The sequence below is a fragment of the Crocodylus siamensis genome, chromosome 2 (assembly GCF_052110815.1).
Source record: "Crocodylus siamensis isolate JL-2025a chromosome 2, ASM5211081v1, whole genome shotgun sequence".
NCBI classification, from domain to species: Eukaryota; Metazoa; Chordata; order Crocodylia; family Crocodylidae; genus Crocodylus; species Crocodylus siamensis.
The window spans coordinates 97,202,016-97,214,542 of NC_143396.1; positions in this window are offsets into that span (position 1 = coordinate 97,202,016).

Consider the following 12,527-nt stretch of genomic DNA (forward strand, 5'->3'; position numbering starts at 1 on the left):
ATTCTGGGTAGGGACTCAACTCTAGATTTTCTAACTTCTATGTGAGTGGAATGTAGGGTATTTTAGGATGGATGCCATTTTTTCCTGTAGATGCTGTTCCCTTTTTCATAAAATAAATACATATTCAGTGGATTTAAGAAATCATATAACTCTTGTTTGGTGGTCAGAGCATGAAGATGGTATGCTCCAATGGATAATTAATTATTTTGTTAATTATTTTGTTAAGTATTTTGTTAATTTATATACAAGGTGGAAAGGCCTCCCTCTGTTTCAGGCAGATAAGTGATTTCTACCTCCTAGCTGAGAACTTTAATAAGAAACAGGAAAATTCTGCCTTCTTCTTAGTTTGTGAATGGCAGCACTTTGTTGCTGTAGAACAAATAAAAATACTTCATTTTAGAAATTCCAAAATAAGCCATATTTACATTCCCAAATTCTTTTGTATTTTGTTGAATTTTTGTTTTGTTGTAATGAAATTAAATGGAATAGATTTTGTCATCCCCAACCTAACTGTTTTGATATAACTTATTCACCAAAAAAGGTTACCTGCTTTCCTATATCATCTCTGATGTCTACTGTTCCTGTTTGGAGCACTAATAATTTATAATGAAAAAAATGCATAATTTAAATTGCCAGGTTGAAAATAGGAAGGGAAATGGAAACGTTTGTGAAAAAAGTATATGTGGCCAGACAAAAAGACAAGAAAGGTGACCAGAAAATTCCCTGCCATTTTAAGTATTGTGTAGCATTCAAATTCTAATTTTTGTGTGCTACAAAACAATTTGTTTGAATTGCTACTTGGTTTAGAAATAACCAGGGGAAAGTGAAAATGGAAAAAGAGGTTTTTGTGTCATTTCACCAATGTACACTTTCTCTTTCAATATGTAAATCTGGGGAAAGAAGTAAAGGGCAAAATTTCTTGGCCAATTCAGTAGACCATTCCCTGAAGCAGATATACCTCTTCAAACTGCCTGCAAAAAAATATGAATCTACAAAAAAATCAACTGTCAGCTTGGTTCCAAGTGGTAATGTAAAATATTTTTATTTCTTACTAGTAAAGAATTGTTCCCTACCTTCATGTCACAAATAGAGCCATTTACTATATGATATTGGTGCTCTTCTACTCAAATTCAGGTGGGAAATTTTCATATTTCTTTCAAAAAAAATTAAGAAAAGTGTGGAAGTTATTAATATAAGCATACAACTTATGTTGGGCGTATTTTTGAGACATTTTATAAGGTATTTAGCTGCATTAAAGTTATAAACATTGCTACTAAAAGATACTGTAAAATCTCCTGGGACAGTATTTTTGTGTAAGTATACATGATGTATAACATAAGATAATACACTAGTCTTTCTGCAGGGTTAATATTCTTTAAAGAGATTCTCAAGGTGTAAAAAGGTTTAAAAATGTTAAAATACTATTATTTTAACTTACATATTTATTAGGAAAGAAATCATTGCAATTGAATATGTCTTTCTGTATTCTAAATCATTCATTTTCATAGCAAGAAATACTTCTAAGATAAGTTACTTCATTATTGTAAGGTCTTTAATAGACTTTGTGGAGTTGAACCTAATGTGTTATAAATTATCATAATTCTATGAGTAAGAACCTATGTAAATCATGGTGTTGTGGTTTTTGAGGAACTGAAAAATGGCAATCTCTTCAATAGTTGCGAAAAATGATACTGGCCATGATTTCCCAGAAAATCAACCAAACAATTTAATAAAGATAAAATGCTGGCTGTCTAGTGGAAGTCAGCAGCCCTTGATCCATTGCAGGCCAAATTTGCAGCCTGGCTAGGAGAGAAAGGTGGCAGCTGACAGGGCAGCATGAAGGGTAGCAGCCAAGATGGCAGCTGCCCCCTCATGCCCCTCTGCCAATCAGGGCTGAGGGGTGGGGCTGCATGGAGGGCAGCTAGAAGTCAAGATGGCAGATGCTCCTCGTTCCTTCTTCATCTGGGGCATCTCCACCAATCAGCACCAGGGTGCAAGGCTGCCACAAAATGACTGCAAAATCAGCTCTTTGGGCCATGACCAAGCCACGAAAATTGTTTCCTCTCTCCACCAGTTAGATAGGTCCTTGTCGGGAGTAGGTCCATTATGGCCTTGTCCCTCTCCTACCCAACACATTACCAGAGTATATCATCAGTGTGAAGTCAGTGCTGCTACTGCTGATTTCCAATGTTGTGCCCTTGTCTGCCATGCCTTTGTATCTTTCAGTGTTGGGAGCTGGTTATGTTAGCTGATGGGGTTCTGGCCTTTCCCTTGGAGGACTCCATCCTGGGGCACTGCCGTCCCTTACATCCCACCCTCACCATGTCCTGAATGTTACACATCTGGGTCATCGTGCCCCACAATTGCATGTCAAACACTGTGAATAGTCACCTTCTCGTAGGTTATTGGGATGACCACATATGCAGCTGTCTTAGCTGGATTATGTAAATAAATATGAAGACTTTAAACTCTGTACCCCTCTACTGGGCTCAACTCACTAAGCCCAAATTCTTCCCAAAATTAACTCACTAAGGATCAGTTGCTTCGTAAGTTGAAAATCAACTCATCCATTCATTCAACATACAAAACGCAATCAACCTTAATTAGTTCATTAAGGGTCCAAAGTCCAATCAGCTCAAATCAATTTGAAACTCCATAGACAAGCACTACTACCCTCATGGTGAACCTGAGCATAATTACCTCATGGGGAAGTCTCATGCCCTAAATCACATGGAAATTTCTGCAGAAGAACCATTCCTCTCCTTAAATCAATTTCAACCACTCCTGGGTTCATCCACTGGAGCAAGCAGGAATTTTTGACCAGGGTATCCAATCACTTTGGAATTCCTTTAACCATCAAAACCACATTAGTTAATTTAGCAGATTTACCTGTAGTTCAGACCTTCCTTGCAAGATGAGCCTTCCAGCTATGCTGTTGGGAGTCCTGTCTTTCACTTCAGGGATCTGGGGTCCTTTTACCAAGTCAGCATGGCAGCTTGTTGGCATTGGCTCCAGCTTTAGTCTTCACTGCTTGAACGCTTACTTGGTCAGATAACTTGGACTCAATGGAGCTGTGCTCCTGTGTTCTTACAGTGGTCCTCCAACCATTCCTGCGGGCTGTCTCGCTCTTGCTGCCCGTGTCTAGCCATGGGTCAATAGAGATTGGAGAGCCCTCCTGCATTTCCCTCTCTGGGAAACTATGGTCTTTCCTTCCCTGCCCCTTTCCAGGGCTAGAAGTAGCTGGTTCAGGGCTTCTACGGCCAATCTGAAGGGCTGCAGAACCACTATGGGATGCTTACTGCATCTGCTGCATTTTCCATCATACCTGCAGTGAATATTAGTTGATTACAGTCTCTGGAGTTTCATCTGTGCACTGCCTTTCTCCCCTCATAGTCCCTATTTATGAGTTTTTTATTTGTCCATGATGGGCATGTAATTAGGTAGCTCCCAGGTCAGTGTGTAGCCTACTGTGCATGTATGTATGCATACATCTACACTACAGGGGTAATGAAATCACAACGTGTGCACAAGTGCTAAAAAAGTCTATTTATACAGCAGGAAAAGTGCCTTTAAGTGCACAAAGTATAAAAGAATTGTGTGCAAGGAGGCTTCACATCACTTGGGCAACAAGTGGGCATGCTACTGGTGAGTTCTTTGAAGCATTCTTCACTTCTGACCTGGGTCCATTTAATGTCACTTGTGTTCTCTGAGCTGGTTGCTTTTCCTCCAGATGCTAGTTCTTAGTCTTGCCGTCCTTGCAATGGTTTTAGTTGAATATGTAGACAAACTGAAGTTAATAGGATGTGAAATTGCATGTTAACTGTTTCTGTTTTAAATGAAGTATGAATGAAAAGGGATGTTACATCATTTTACAATTATTCTTCATTCTTTAAATCCCTATGTGCACTATAGGGGTCACAATGCTACAGTAATGGTTTGCTGTGCAAATCACATTTAGTTTGTATATACCCAACTAATCAAAAAGTACTAGAAGAAGGAAATAGGTTTTTACAGAAATGATACTGTTCCATTTTTAAATTGGAAGAATGTACCTCTCAACTGTAAGTGTATTTTGTTGCTGGTTCCTTTATTGTTGGATTATTACTTAAAAACATCTAATTTTTAAAATTAAAATGTAAAGTAAAGAAACAAAATGTTTACATATGAAAATGCAATACCTTATTTTTAGTATTAGCAATTCAGAAGAACTGGGCCATTTGGAAATCTGAAAAAATTCTTTAGATCCTTGCACATCTGATTACTGACAAGTCTTGTCAACTGGCCACATTCAGGATGGAAAAACTATATTTTGCTACATCAAAAATATCTTATAACAATATATGACATGTTTGTGTGTTTGCTAAATCAAGTACTCATATTTGCTAAGGATCTTGTAATGCCGCATAAGGGCATACTGCTGAGATTATATTGTATATGCCTAATACTATAATATAGGTAAAGGTTCTCACAACATAATCTTTAATGAAGCTTTGTGAGACTTTATGATATGGGCCTGATTCTCTAGTGTTTGCAAAGATTCACACAAAATAATGATTAACAGGAGCTTAGTGAGACTGTGTTGTAAGGGTCTGATTTTACAGAGTTTGTAAAGGATCTTACAACACAAGCCCTTAATGCAGATTACTGAGATGGTATTGTATAGGCCTGAACCCACAGTATTTCAGTATCAGAAATCATAGAGAAGTCAGGCTGGAAGGGACCTCCATAGGTCATCGAGTCTAACCGCCTGCCTGAGACAGGATCATCCCTATCCAAACTATCCTATACAAATCCATAATATAATCTCTTAGTAAAACTACTGTGCACCCTGACACAACACAAGACCTAATACCCTAAGCTGCTACAGGTAAAGCAAGGGAACCACAGCAGTCAATGTCCTGTTTCTGTAAATGTACACTCAAGCAATTCCAAGTACAGAGAAAAACAAAATGCTAAATTTACTGAAGAAAAATGCCTCTTAATCATGAGGCTAAAGAAATGTTAGAGGCCAAGTTTTCTTCTTTATGGAACTCAATTAAGGCCCAATCTTTTGCTGGTGTAATCAGAGCTCCATTACTTTTATTCTGATGTAGAAGAGGGGTTGACAACCTTTTACAAACCGCTGGTCAGAACAACCCAGCTCCACATGGGCCAGGTGGGTTTGGTGGTGTTTATCAATGGGAAAGGATTTTTGTTTGCTCCCCAGCAGTAGTGCACGCACAGACCATGGAGAATTATGCCAAGATCAGGTATCTGCAAATTGCATTTATGCTGACACTTCTCCCCACTCCCCACAGATGCAGCAAAGGCACAGCTAGAAGCTGTCAAGCTGGAAGCTGCACCCATGATGCAGCCAGGGAGAGTGGACACAGGAAAAGCCCCCTGCTGCTGCTGAATTGTTGAAACCACCTGGCTATGGGTGGGAGCTGGGAAGGCAGAAAGTTATAGCAGCAACGTGGGTACAACTGAAAGCTGCTTAGCTCCAGCTCAGCTCCTTGGCTGCCTGGCCCTCCAGACCAGATCCCATGGCTCTGGGGGCTGGATTGGCCCTCAGGCCATATGTTGCCAACCCCAATTTAAAGTCTGGTCAACAGAATGGCAAAATCCATAATTCACAGTCTTAATTCTTAGGAAACAATTATTTAAATTTCATGTATTAAATGAGTACAACTCCTGTCATTCTCTATTACAATAATAATTGAATATGATTCTACAATTTAGATATCCATAAGAAAACCATAACATCCAGGTGAAGCACCACAGATATGAAAGATAAGAGCCTAAGGGTTGCATCACCATCAATGCAAGTGCATCCTAGTGCAATTAACAAGAGTTCCAGCATGAAGCAAAGCCAGCTACATACATGACATTTTGATCTCTACTGCAGAAGAACAGATTAGGTTTAGGTGTCACTCTGTGTACTACAAGGACAGTACATCTTACTTAACTAAACACTGTCAGTTTAAGCAGCTTGTCATACACGGGCTATGTTCCCATATCCGTACTCTGATAAATATAGTCACTGTTTAAACCATTCTACTCTCAGAGCCGCACATTTAAAAAAAAATTGAGTCATCTCTTTATTTACGGTGCTGATAGCATACTTCATGATAAGCTGTTGCTTGTCAGAGATTCCACACCCCCCACATCCATGGAGGTGAGGGGGAGAAACATGGAGAACTCATGTTCATTGTTATCAATAACCTGTTTTTAAAAGTCCCCTCACGCTCTTCATTCTTACCATCTGTCAATTCATGTAACAAACAATATTAGTATTTTTCTTTAAATATGATTAAAGTCCAAAGAAATTGAGAGAATATACGTTTAATAACAAAATAACTGTTATATAAACCAAAATGGTCAATATAGTTTATGCTTACAAAAGATTGAGCATCTTATTGCTTTGTTATAGCTGAGGTTTGTCTAGGGTACTAAGCATGTAACAGTGTTGAATTTGGGTGTGTTAATGTTCCTATACAAAACAGTCTTGAGAACAATTTCAACATTGGTATGGACTTTTTAATATATGGTAGCTTAGTTTTTATTTTGTTTTAACGTGCTATATTTCAAATTCTGTCTCATATTGATTTACAAAGAACATTTAGACAGTTGATTCATTTAGAAGGGGTTAGTTCTTAGACTATCTTCAAAAGAGAGATTGCAGTGTATACTTTACCTTGAGTGGAAGAGCAGTGAACTCCATTTGTTAAACACAAATGTTCACTAATTTGCAAGGGTAAGATAAATAATAAATTCAAATATTTGCTGAATATTTTGTAATTACTTGAGGCCAGAGTCTACAATAAACTACTATTTGTTAATAACTACTGATATAGTGGTCTAAGATAGGAACAGGCTGATAGCACTAAAGGAAGACAGCAACATTTACTGCGTATGATACTGAAAATTAGGTTTGTGGAACAACTTTCAGCAGTCAACAGAGATGAATGTTGCAAGCTTAACAAGAATCCCAGAAAAACAAGCTGAAGATGTTTTCTTATACTTTCTTCAATAAGGAACACTGACTATCCTTTTTTAAAAAAAATCAAGATTTAGGTTTCCTTTTTCTGATCCAAGTGATTAGCAGATTGTTTCTAGTAGAAGGTAAATTGCTGATGGAGTTAGGCATTTTTATGCACTCCTGTTTATTTACAAAGATTATACAAAGTCCTATTTCCCTGGGTGCAGAAGGAATCAAACCAAAGTAGACAGCTGCTTTGCTCACAGTTCCAAGCCTCTTTCAGCCAGTACTATACCCAAAAGCTATCTTTCCCCCAAAGCTTCCATGTCTGTGCTTTGCTCATTCTCTGTGTCCTGCTGTGTTTCTGCTGCTTCTCACACACAAAAATAGATGGTTCCACCAATCAGTAGCCTAGCCTTTGCTTTTGCTTCATCAGTATCCAGGAAAACTTAGTGGATTCCATGATTAAGCTTCCATTGAAGCCTTGACATGTGCATGTATTTTGAATAATGGATCCTATTATTTTCCCCCTAAATTTCAAAGGAGCTAAAATTAACATAGTGATTTTAATAGTAGTAACTTAAGTAGTGATTTTTATGGAAAATAATATTTGGGTAGAATCTTCAGTGAATGACAAACCAGGGAATCATCATACATAACGGATGCTGCAATGTTGTCAGTTGTGTACAGCATTATGTAATAATATTGCTTTAACTTCATGTATTTTAGGACATGAAGTTATTGTCTTGATGTTTCTAGATATTTCATGTTTATAAATGCCTCTATATTTCTGTTAGATAGCTTTTGAAATACCAAAAGTTGAACCTGTTGAAACAGCTGGGGATTTTTACTATGATCTGTACCAATTATTCTATAGTTTCTCTATTCCGCAACAGTCAATCTATAATTTATATACTGTAGTATTTCTTGTGAACTACTATTGCAGACAGGGTAAATTTTTTACTGATTTTCATGACAAAAGTTATTTACAAAGTTATTGCAACTAACATGGAGATTTCACTGTTTATTGTTGTTGACTTCTGTGGAGCTCAGTCAGTGGTGGTATGAAGTGCAAGCCACACGAAGATAAATACAGGAGTGGCTCTAATTGATAAAAGACTGACTCTGAAAAGATGAAAGCAAATATGAACATGAGTCACTATAAACAAATCAGTGAAACCGTTTTGAAGATATACGTCAATGTGTTTCGATTTATAGACAAAAAATAGAGAAGTTTTTAAGTGTGAGAAAAACAATATTTCTTATAAATTATGCAGCATGAAAGTAGCATGCTTATTGACTATCCCAGAAAATATCTTTTAGCCAAATAGATTTTTCTCTCTCAAAAGTTAGTGGGAAAGGTGGTCCATATTTTAATTTAGAATAAAACCTGTGTTTTAGCTGGTAGAGCCAATGGCTATTGACTCCTGTTAGACATGAGTGATGTTGACCCATGCTGTTTGACTATAACTACAAATAGAGGTATGTCTCTTACCACTACCAGCACTTGCATGTGTTATATATCACTGCTATTTTCCTAACCAAGCAGTTACTATTGGGCTTCAAAAATAGCCATGTAGCACCATCTAATGTCTTCTATGTGCAGTGTTACTTCTTCTGAAGTTTTAAGTCAGGAGTGTCAGACGTACAGTCCACAGGCTGGATCTGGCCTGTGGAGTCATGTCCTGGGCCTGTGGGTCTCCAACAGGGGACAGGAATTTCGGGATAGGGTGATCAGGGACAGGGCCCACCATGCAAATCTGAAGCATAAAGCCTTATTGACCATACAGGTCAGTGGCAAGAGGTGATCAACAGTTGCACTGATCCCTGCAGCTCCCTGACACTGCACACACTGCTGCCACGAAGGCACCTGGATCCAAACCATGAGTAGCCCTGTGCTCCAAATTTGGCTCAAGAAGCTGGCTTTCATACCCCTGTCTTAAGTGATTCATGTAAAGACTCAAATCCTGAATCTGAAATGGGGTAATGTTTCCCTTGTCCTGCATGAAAACATCTCTTAAGTAGCTTAAAAATTGTAAACAAACATGCTAATCTATAGCAGCTGAAAGTTCAGTGGTTGTCCAAGCTGCATGCCAGTTACAATCCAAACCAGTATACTTGTCGCAAAGACAATGCCTTTTTGAAGGGCATTATTTTCAAAATGAAACTTTTCATGCAGCACTATGATGTGGCTCAATTCTCAAACTAGGGATTATGATCCCAGTTTGGGCTGTGGCACTTACAGTTGAATTTGTAAGCTCGATGGCAATTCAACTAGAAAAGTCAGGCCTGCATTGGAAGTAGGGTTATAAATCATCTAAAGGAGTAGTTGCAAGCCCCGGAAGATGGAGAACAACTAAACTAGTGGCTTGGGCACAGAACTGGGAGTCAGGAGACCACAATTCTGCTCCTTCAGAACCATAACCTTTTAGCCCATTACTTCAACTCTACCCTCACATATCAGAAACAATCTGATCCTGACTTGAATAACTGACAGTTACTGGTATAACAAGGATGCAGCTTTCTGAGGCTGAGTAAAGATTTTGTAAGTCATGATATAGTAGATGGTGCAACACAGCCATCTATTGGCCAGGATAGTGAATACAATATTAACATCCTCCACTTGGGTTAAGCGTACATTTTAAATTCCAGAAAGTCTCATTCTTGGTGTGGTATCCTGACCTATTAAAATCTGTGGGAGTTTTGCCATTGATTTCAGTGGGGACAGAATGTCATCCCTGATTATTTTCATATTCTATGAAATTAGTGCATTTTAGTTTTAGTGACTAGCCTTTCTCTTCGGTATTTCTCAGCCACAGATGCGAATAACTTTTAAGGTGAATAAACTCTTGTTAGATCCTCAGATAATTATAGTGTGTCAGATAATAGCCAAGACCAAACACTACATCTGAATATGGCCACAAGGTCTGTGACCTTTTCTATCTAATGTAGACTTCATTACAATATCCATGCATTTCTCACCACTACACTAAATGGTTGCAATGTGTTCTACTTTGGAATATGACTGTCTGTATTGCTGAGTGGCTGGCAAGTTTGTATCAAAATGGTGGTTTTTCAGGGTGAACTTTCATTACTAAATATAATAACATGCTATGATCATATAGACACTTAGCTTTTTTGATTTCTGGTCTGATTTCCCAGACTGCATCTTTTCATCTCAGTCATCTAATGGTCCCACTGGGTGTGTCTACATAAGATGCTTTACTGCACAGTAGACCAATTTACTGCTAAGTAAGCATCACTGTCTACATGTGCAGATGCGTACTGAGCAGTAAACTGGCCTCCTCTGTGTTTAATTAGCTACTAGTCAGGCAGCAGAAGCCCACCCCAGCAGGTTTCAAAGTTGTCCTGCTGCTAGGGTGTGCTCTGAGTTCAGACCCCGGGCTGGGACAATGTTCCCTTGCCCTGCCAGCTCCTGAGGGCAAGAAGCAATATCCCAGCCACCGGTCCACTCATGGAGCTGGGGCTGGGAGTTCCCAGGGAGAGCTCCGTGCATAGCCTGGAGCTTGCTGGGACCTGGCCCTGGTCCTGGGACACTTCTCAGCCAGGCCTAGGTTGCGCAGAGAGGTCCCAGACCTGCACCCCAATCCTCCAGTGGGGCAGCTAGCAGCAAGTAGGACATGGGTGGGACAGCTCCCGACTGCCCCTGGCTGGGGGAGAGATTCCCCATTCAGCTGGGTGCTCGCTGCTAGCTGCCCCACCAGTGGATCGGAGTAGGAGGCTGGGACCTGCCCCTCCCCTACAGCGTTTTCCCAGAGCTGTGGGGGACTCTTCCCAGCTTCATTCCCCAGATCAGGGCACAGGACTGGGAAACAGATGTGAGGGAGAGATGTAGACTGGGGGTGGCTGGGACCTGCCTTAGATGGAGACAGATCTTGGCCAGCCATGCAGAAGCCCTGCTGAGCACAGAGCTTGTTCCCATGTGCACAGGGCAGGAGAACTCTGCAGCAGCAGCTCTTCCATCCCATTCACATTAAGACCTCTCCCAATGTACACGGGGCCAGGAAGCAGCGGTCTTCCTGCCAGCCCCTGGGCTAGCACCCAGGAGGAGCCTGGAACTCCCCCTGGCTGCTGCAGGGAGCAGAGCAGGATGGCAGCAAATCTGCTCCCAAGAGGGAGCACATGTAGACATGGTCCCCAGTAAGCTTACTGTGCTGTATTCTTACTATGCAATAAGCCGACTTCAAATGAATTGCACATGTAGACATGCCCACTGACTATGGCGGGCTTCCTACTACCAGTGTACTGGAAAAGATGTATTAGGTTCTACGCCTTTGGCAAAATGATCCTCCATTTTTTCCTCTGACCAATCTTCATTATAGTTTTACATTTACTTTGTCAAGAGTTTGTTTTCCTTATTTGAGCATGACTAACATTTTTCAAATATTTTTAAGGTTTTATACACCAATATAAATTACTCCTGAATTACACAATTACAGAGCGATCTGATTGTAGCTATGCAGACTAGGCACTATTACTGTACTTCACCATAAGGTGCTGGAAAAACAGGTAATAGCCTTCCTGCATGCAGGAAACAACTACCTCAGGAGACATGACACATGCCATTATAATAGCGGGTCTCTGTTATCTTGCTGCTATTTTGTTATTGTATTTGCTCTAGTTGCCATTTTAAGTTGTTCTGCTTTCCTTGCTGTAGACTGCCTGAGCCTTTCTTGGGAAGGGCAGCATATACATCACATAACTTAATTGTATGCCAAGTTCAGTATAAAGCTGAACTTTGTCTCTGCTCCTTATTTATACTGGTGTCAATGTGTTGGATATAAACCCCGAATCTGGAAGGAAAGAACTGTTGTGATAGACAGTCTTGTGGGGTTAAGGCTTAAGTACCTGATAATGAGTTGAAACAACTAAGTCCATCCAAATTAGTAAAACTCCTGCTTGTGTACTAAGAAGTATGCAGAACACTGGCAGTTAAGAGTCTGCAGTTACCACTGGCACTGGAGTTTGTTTTATGCTACATTTTCCATTATCGTTCTATAAAAGGGCTCAATGTGGCGTTTTTGAGGTTTCTAATATTACCACTTTTTTCCATTTTAAACTGTAGTGGCTGGTACTGAATAATCAAGAACAAATGCATGCCTTTTCCCCTTAAAAATAATTTTCAGCAAGGAAAATTTTGAACCTTAGAAAATCAACTGTGCAATTAAGTTCTAAGAGTCAGGTATAATTACATATTTTCCACCTTTCCTCAGTTGTGTAGTTTCGTAGAGGCATGTTATATAGCCTCTTAGATCTCCATCAGGTTTTCAAACACATTATAAATAATTTTAAAGACATTTTAATTTAAATATTTTCCACATGGCAATGTTGTACTCCAATAAAAACAAGTTCTCATCATTATTTCCTTGCAATTGTTTTTCAGCTTCACTACCAACCAAGACACAAAATAAATCACTTTTCTTAATATTTCATGGCCTGGCATAAATTTATTTATTCCATTTATATGCGGTCCTTTAACAAAAGCTCAGGGTGGCTCACAATAAGAAAAGAGAAAATGTAAAGTTTAGGAAAAAAAGTTGATTTT